This window comes from Aegilops tauschii, chromosome 5 (genome assembly GCF_002575655.3).
Source record: "Aegilops tauschii subsp. strangulata cultivar AL8/78 chromosome 5, Aet v6.0, whole genome shotgun sequence".
Lineage (NCBI taxonomy): Eukaryota > Viridiplantae > Streptophyta > Magnoliopsida > Poales > Poaceae > Aegilops > Aegilops tauschii.
The window spans coordinates 291,470,462-291,479,527 of record NC_053039.3 but is presented as its reverse complement, the minus strand read 5'-3'; positions in this window follow the sequence as shown (position 1 = coordinate 291,479,527).

Sequence of the window (9,066 nt, the reverse complement as noted above, 5' to 3'; positions counted from 1 at the left end):
ATGGCTGGTAACTGGGATACCCAGTCCTATGATCAAAAGATCAAAAACAAATTCGCAAATAATTTAAACAAAACTCCCCCAGGAATGTTGATAGTTGGACGGCACTCGTTGTTTCGGACAAGCCGTGAGTGTGAATGTTGGTGGAGGGGGAGTAAAAACTTTACCTTTCTGTGTGGGAACCGCCTATAATGTATCTAGTATGGAAGATATTGGGAACTCTTGGTTGTTATGTTGACAATGAAAGCATACCTCTCAAAATTATTTTCATCTCTGTTTTAGCTTTGAGCTCTGGCACCTCTGCAAATCCCTGCTTCCCTCTGCGAAGGGCCTATCTTTTACTTTTATGCAAGAGTCAGTAGTATTCCTTCTCATTCCAACCTACTCTTTAGTTGGCAAGCATCATGTGATGGAAAGATCTAAGCATATACGGCCATTCAAATATATTTGAACATGAATTATTATTGTTGACATTACCCTTGAGGTAAAAGGTTGGGAGGCGAAACATTAAGCCCCTATCTTTCTCCGTGTTCGATGAATACTATTTGTTCTAAAAATATGCTTTGAGTGGTAGCAATCATGGAAGACTAAATGATAGTTGAGTATGTGGGATTTGCTAAATCAAAGCTCTGACATAGACTCTTCCTGAAAATAAGATGAATTGCAATTGTTTGATGACTAATAACACGGTTTGTTAGTTTTCAAGAAAGTTTATGATCTATACTTTAACATGTGAATAGTTTGTTACTTGATCATGCAAAGTTCTATGAGTTGAGTTACTGTTATGACATATAATGATGCTAGAAAAGGTGATTGAAATTATCATTGATCAAACTTGTGCACCTGCTAGCATTCACACTTCATAAATTATTTCTTTTATCATTTACCTACTCGAGGACGAGCAGGAATTAAGCTTGGGGATGCTGATACGTCTCCAATGTATCTATAATTTATGAAGTATTCATGCTATTATATTATCCATCTTGGATGTTTAATGGGCTTTACTATGCACTTTTATATTATTTTTGGGACTAACCTATTAACCCAGAGCCTAGTGCCAGTTTCTGTTTTTTTCCCTTGTTTCAGTGTTTCGCAGAAAAGGAATATCAAACGGAGTCCAAACGGAATGAAACCTTCGGAAAAGTTATTTTTGGAATGGAAGCAATCCAGGGACTTGGAGTGCACGTCAGGGAATCAACAAGGAGGGCACGAGGCAGGGGGGCGCGCCCTCCACCCTCATGGGCCCCTCGTGCTCCCTTGACGTATTTCTTCCTCCTATATATACCAATATACCCTAAAACCATCGGGGAACAGAATAGATCGGGAGTTCCGCCGCCGCAAGCCTCTGTAGCCACCAAAAACCAATCGGGACCCTGTTTCGGCACCCTGCCGGAGGGGGGATCCCTCACCGGTGGCCATCTTCATCATCCCGGCGATCTCCATGACGAGGAGGGAGTAGTTCACCCTCGGGGCTGAGGGTATGTACCAGTACCTATGTGTTTGATCTCTCTCTCTCGTGTTCTTGAGGTGATACGATCTTGATGTATCGCGAGCTTTGCTATTGTAGTTGGATCTTATGATGTTTCTCCCCATCTACTCTCTTGTCATGGATTGAGTTTCCCCTTTTGAGTTATCTTATCGGATTGAGTCTTTAAGGATTTGAGAACACTTGATGTATGTCTTGCGTGGGATACCCGTGGTGACAATGGGGTATTCTATTGATCCACTTGATGTATGTTTTGGTGATCAACTTGCGGGTTCCGCCCATGAACCTATGCATAGGGGTTGGCACACGTTTTCGTCTTGACTCTCCGGTAGAAACTTTGGGGCACTCTTTGAGGTTCTATGTGTTGGTTGAATAGATGAATTTGAGATTGTGTGATGCATATCGTATAATCATACCCACGGATACTTGAGGTGACATTGGAGTATCTAGGTGACATTAGGGTTTTGGTTGATGTGTGTCTTAAGGTGTTATTTTACTACGAACTCTAGGGCTGTTTGTGACACTTATAGGAATAGCCCAATGGATTGATCGGAAAGAATAACTTTGAGGTGGTTTCGTACCCTACCATAATCTCTTCGTTTGTTCTCCGCTATTAGTGACTTTGGAGTGACTCTTTGTTGCATGTTGAGGGATAGTTATATGATCCAATTATGTTATTATTGTTGAGAGAACTTGCACTACTGAAAGTATGAACCCTAGGCCTTGTTTCAACGCATTGCAATACCGTTTTCGCTCACTTTTATCGCTTGCTACCTTGCTGTTTTTATATTTTCAGATTACAAAAACCTATATCTACCATCCATATTGCACTTGTATCACCATCTCTTCGCCGAACTAGTGCACCTATACAATTTACCATTGTATTGGGTGTGTTGGGGACACAAGAGACTTTTTGTTATTTGGTTGCAGGGTTGCTTGAGAGAGACCATCTTCAACCTACGCCTCCCACGGATTGATAAACCTTAGGTCATCCACTTGAGGGAAATTTGCTACTGTCCTACAAACCTCTGCACTTGGAGGCCCAACAACGTCTACAAGAAAAAGGTTGCGTAGTAGACATCACACGCTGCTGGATCGTGCCAATGCGGCTTGGCCCACCAGGAGTCGGTGTGCCGCCAACGGCGCGGTCTATCTCGCGCTGGTAGGCCTCTGAAAGGCGTCTCATGCTGGCCAACCTGTTGGCGCTTTTGATGAGCTGGATGCGGCGCGCCTCCAGCGTCTCGGCGTCGGCGTCTTCGGGTATGGGCGCGGCCAGGTTTTGCAACGCCGCCTGTAGCGGATCCTGGCCACCTCCGCCAGAGTGCTCGCTGTGGCTGATGACGAGCACCTCCGTGATGGTGCTGCCGCCGCTGTCTGCGCGAGGAAGCGGTTCGTCGTAGACCACCATGTTGGTGGGGAACACGTCAAGCGACGCCGTGTCGGAGTCGACAAGCATCGGGTCAGTGGAGCCAACCGATTCCAAGTCCGCAGCAGGCTCACTGGCGACGTGGAGCTGATCGAGGAGGCTGATGAGGCGGCTCTCGGGGCCTTCTGTGCCCGCGTCGGATGTGGGCTCGTCGGAGAGGCGAATCTCGCCAACAAGATCGGCGAGGCAGCTCGCCGCGCAGACGACCTCCGCGTCGTGCAGCGCATCGGCGCAGACGCCATCCAGCGTGTCGGGCTGGCTGCGCTCGCCAGGAAGGAACAAGGTTCCCGTCCAGAACATGTCTCCGGACGACGGTGCACCTCGCCCATGGTGGGCGCCAAATGTCGGGGGTTGGGTGCGACATATGCCAAAGGATGGCTTATCATGGTGGGAGCGAGTAGAACGTCGCCGGTGCCCGGAAGAGGGATGAGGCGTAGACACGAACGCCAGCATACTTTACCCAGGTTCCGGGCTCTCCTAGGAGATAACACCCCTAGTCCTGCTCTGCGGGGTCTCCGCATGATCACTAAGGCACTAGTGGATACAATGGTGCTCCTCGAGCTGTATGCTAGAGGTAGAAGAAGGCAGGCTAGCTCTCTCCTTCCTCTAGGTACGAGTCTAGGTCTAACAGGTTGGAAACCCCTTGCATGGGTGCCCTGATACGTCTCCAACGTATCTATAATTTTTGATTGTTCCATGCTATATTATATTCTGTTTTGGACATTCTTGGGCTTTATTATACACTTTTATATTATTTTTGGGACTAACTTATTAACCGGAGGCCCAGCCCAGAATTGTTGTTTTTTTGCCTATTTCAGAGTTTCGCAGAAAAAGAATATCAAACGGAGTCCAAACGGAATGAAACCTTCGGGAACGTGATTTTCGGAACGAACGTGATCCAGAGGACTTGGACCCTACGTCAAGACATCAACCAGGAGGGCACGAGGTAGGGGGCACGCCTACCCCCCCCCCCCCCGAGGGCGCGCCCTCCACCCTCGTGGGCCCCCTGTTGCTCCACCGACGTACTCCTTCCTCCTATATATACCTATGTACCCCCAAACTACCAGATACGGAGCCAAAAACCTAATTCCACCGCCGCAACCTTCTGTACCCGTGAGATCCCATCTTGGGGCCTGTTCCGGAGCTCCACCGGAGGGGGCATCGATCACGGAGGGCTTCTACATCAACACCATAGCCTCTCCGATGATGTGTGAGTAGTTTACCTCAGACCTTCGGGTCCATAGTTATTAGCTAGATGGATTCTTCTCTCTTTTTGGATCTCAATAAAATGTTCTCCCCCTCTCTCGTGGAGATCCATTCGATGTAATCTTCTTTTGCGGTGTGTTTGTTGAGACCAATGAATTGTGGGTTTATGATCAAGTTTATCTATGAACAATATTTGAATCTTCTCTGAATTCTTTTATGTATGATTGGTTATCTTTGCAAGTCTCTTCAAATTATCAGTTTGGTTTGGCCTACTAGATTGATCTTTCTTGCAATGGGAGAAGTGCTTAGCTTTGGGTTCAATCTTGTGGTGTCCTTTCCCACTGACAATAGGGGCAGCAAGGCACGTATTGTATTGTTGCCATCGAGGATAACAAGATGGGGTTTATATCATATTGCGTGAGTTTATCCCTCTACATCATGTCATCTTACTTAAAGCGTTACTCTGTTCTTTTGAACTTAATACTCTAGATGCATGCTGGATAGCGGTCGATGCATGGAGTAATAGTAGTAGATGCAGGCAGGAGTCGGTCTACTTGTCTCGGACGTGATGCCTATATACATGATCATATCTAGATATTCTCATAACTATGCTCAATTCTGTCAATTGCTCAACAGTAATTTGTTCACCCACCGTAAATACTTATGCTCTTGAGAGAAGCCACTAGTGAAACCTATGGCCCCCGGGTCTATTTTCCATCATATTAATCTTCCAACACTTAGTTATTTTTATTGCCTTTTATTTTACTTTGCATCTTTATCAAAAAAATACCAAAAATATTATCTTATCATATCTATCAGATCTCACTCTCGTAAGTGACCATGTAGGGATTGACAACCCCTTATTGCGTTGGTTGCGAGGATTTATTTGTTTGTGTAGGTGCGAGGGACTCGTGCGTGGCCTCCTACTGGATTGATACCTTGGTTCTCAAAAACTGAGGGAAATACTTACGCTACTTTGCTGCATCACCCTTTCCTCTTCAAGGGAAAACCAACGCAGTGCTCAAGAGGTAGCAAGAAGGATTTCTGGCGCCGTTGCCGGGGAGGTCTACGCAAAAGTCAACATACCAAGTACCCATCACAAACCCTTATCTCCCGCATTACATTATTTGCCATTTGCCTCTCGTTTTCCTCTCCCCCACTTCACCCTTGTCGTTTTATTCGCCTCCCTCTTTCTTTTTGCCCCTCGCACTTTCTGCTGTTATGTTTGAAATTGGGGAAACTATTGTCGATATGGACAATAGTAATAACATGGAAAATTCCGATGCTCCTGCTAAAGAACCCCCTACCTTACATACAAAAAAATTCCGAATTGGTAGTGGTAATATTATTGGAAAAGGGGTTATTCAAGATTTCTTTACTTGTGCCGGTGCTTTGCCTTCGATGGGTAGTTCTATTCTTCATAAACTAGTAGTCTTGCGGACGCTATTGCCATGCTTGTAGTTGAACTTGAAAGGCAATTTATGCACATGCACCCTTGCATACAAAGGATTTTCCTAGAATTTTCTAATATTGAGCATTCTTCTGTTAAGCGTGCTGCTACTATCTTTTTGGCTCATGAATTCAGATTTATAATAAAAGAGGCCAAAGAAATATTTGCGCATTATAGGGTGGACGCTGGCCGTCCTCCCATAGAAACTATCCTATTTGATCAAGAGGAGATAATGCGTTTTCAATCTCTAGATTATGTTGCTTTTAATGAAAACCTTAGAAAAATGTTCCTACCAATGTTCTAGTTGATAGAATTTCTGAACTTAATAATGATTTTGCTATTCGAAATAATGAGCTAGGATATTCTCTCGAGTATAGGCTCACAAAGTTCTGTCAAAAGAATGCTTATAATGATGAATTGGTTGTGCAATACGAAGGGCCGAAGGAGGAACCTATACCTCCTAAAGTTGATCTTGGGGACTATTGTCCCATTAAATTTAGCGCTTTTGATTACTTTTGCTTGCCTCAAAGAAAACTTGTTGCTGAACATAGAGAATACGAAATGAGTTTTAATGATCTATCCTATTATTATGGCAATACCTAGATCTATCCTTGCTTTTATGCCTAGCTAGGGGCGTTAAACGATAGCGCTTGTTGGGAGGCAACCCAATTTTATTTTTAGTTTTTTTGCTTTTTGCTTCTGTTTAGGAATAAATCTTTGATATAGCCTCTGGTTAGATGTCTTTTTATGTTTTAATTAGTGTTTGTGCCAAGTTAAACCTATAGGATCTTCTTGGATGATAGTTATTTGATCTTGCTGAAAATTCCAGAAACTTTCTGTTCACGAAAGTAATTGTTAAAAATCACCAGAACGTGATAAAATATTGATTCCAATTGCTTCTGATCAATAAACAAATTGTCTAGGCCGTCCTATTTTGGCTGAATTTTTGGGAGTTCCAGAAGTTTGCGTTAGTTACAGATTACTACAGACTGTTCTGTTTTTGACAGATTCTGTTTTTCGTGTGTTGTTTGCTTATTTTGATGAATCTATGGCTAGTAAAAGAGTTTATAAACCATAGAGAAGTTGGAATACAGTAGGTTTAAAACCAACATAAATAAATAATGATTTCATTACAGTACCTTGAAGTGGTCTTTTGTCTTCTTTCGCTAACGGAGCTCACGAGATTTTCTGTTAAGTTTTGTGTTGTGAAGTTTTCAAGTTTTGGGTGAAAGATTGGATGAATTATGGAATAAAGAGTGGCAAGAGCCTAAGCTTGGGGATGCCCATGGCACCCTAAGATAATCTAAGGACACCTAAAAGCCAAAGCTTGGGGATGCCCCGGAAGGCATCCCCTCTTTCGTCTACTTCCATCGGTAACTTTACTTGGAGCTATATTTTTATTCACCACATGATATGTGTTTTGCTTGGAGCGTCTTGTATGATTTGAGTCTTTGCTTTTTAGTTTACCACAATCATCCTTGCTGTACACACCTTTTGAGAGAGACACACTTGATTCGGAAATTGTTAGAATACTCTATGTGCTTCACTTATATCTTTTCAGTTATATAGTTTTTGCTCTAGTGCTTCACTTATATCTTTTAGAGCACGGTGGTGGATTTATTTTATAGAAACTATTGTTCTCTCATGCTTCACTTAGATTATTTTGAGAGTCCTACAAAACAGCATGGTAGTTTGCTTTAACAATAATAGGCATTCAAGATTAGTAAAGAAAAAAAAAGAAAAATTCTTATGAGTGTGTTGAATACTATGAGAAGTTTGATGCTTGATAATTGTTTTGAGATATGAAGATGGTGATATTAGAGTCATGCTAGTTGAGTAGTTTTGAATTTGAGAAATACTTGTGTTAAAGTTTGTGATTCCCGTAGCATGCACGTATGGTGAACCGTTATGTGATGAAGTCGGAGCATGATTTATTTATTGATTGTCTTCCTTATGAGTGGCGGTCGGGGACGAGCGATGGTCTTTTCCTACCAATCTATCCCCCTAGGAGCATGCGCGTAATACTTTGCTTTGATAACTTGTAGATTTCTGCAATAAGTATATGAGTTCTTTATGACTAATGTTGAGTCCATGGATTATACGCACTTTTCTTCCTTCCACCATTGCTAGCCTCTCTAATACCACGCACTTTTCGCCGGTATCATATACCCACCATATACCTTCCTCAAAACAGCCACCATACCTACCTATCATGGCATTTCCATAGCCATTCCGAGATATATTGCCATGCAACTTACCACCGTTCCGTTTACTATGACACGCTCCATCATTGTCATATTGCTTCGCATGATCATGTAGTTGACATTGTATTTGTGGCAAAGCCACCGTTCATAATTCTTTCATACATGTCACTCTTGATTCATTGCATATCCCGGTACACCGCCGGAGGCATTCACATAGAGTCATATTTTGTTCTAAGTATTGAGTTGTAATTGTTGAGTTGTAAGTAAATAAAAGTGTGATGATCATCATTTTTAGAGCATTGTCCCAAGTGAGGAAAGGATAATGGAGACTATGACTCCGCCACAAGTCGGGATGAGACTCCGGACGAAAAAAAAGAGGCCATAAAAAAAGGCCCAAATAAAAAAATGAGAGAAAAAGAGAGAAGGGACAATGTTACTATCCTTTTACCACACTTGTGCTTAAAAGTAGCACCATGATCTTCATGATAGAGAGTCTCCTATGATATAAATTTCATATACTAGTGGGAATTTTTCATTATAGAACTTGGCTTGTATATTCCAATGATGGGCTTCCTCAAAATGCCCTAGGTCTTCGTGAGCAAGCGAGTTGGATGCACACCCACTTAGTTTCTTTTATTGAGCTTTCATATACTTATAGCTCTAGTGCATCCGTTGCATGGCAATCCCTACTCACTCACATTGATATCTATTGATGGGCATCTCCATATCCCGTTGATACGCCTAGTTGATGTGAGACTATCTTCTCCTTTTTGTCTTCTCCACAACCACCATTCTATTTCCTATAGTGCTATGTCCATGGCTCACGCTCATGTATTGCGTGAAGATTGAAAAAGTTTGAGAACGTCAAAAGTATGAAACAACTGCTTGGCTTGTCATCGGGGTTGTGCATGATTTAAATATTTTGTGTGGTGAAGATAGAGCATAGCTAGACTATATGATTTTGTAGGGATAACTTTCTTTGGCCATGTTATTTTGAGAAGACATAATTGCTTAGTTAGTATACTTGAAGTATTATTATTTTATGTCAATATTAAACTTTTTGTCTTGAATCTTTCGGATCTGAATATTCATACCACAATTAAGAAGAATTACATTGAAATTATGCCAAGTAGCATTCCACATCAAAAATTCTGTTTTTATCATTTACCTACTCGAGGACGGGCAGGAATTAAGCTTGGGGATGCTTGATACGTCTCCAACGTATCTATAATTTTTGATTGTTCCATGCTATATTATATTCTGTTTTGGACATTCTTGGGCTTTATTATACACTTTT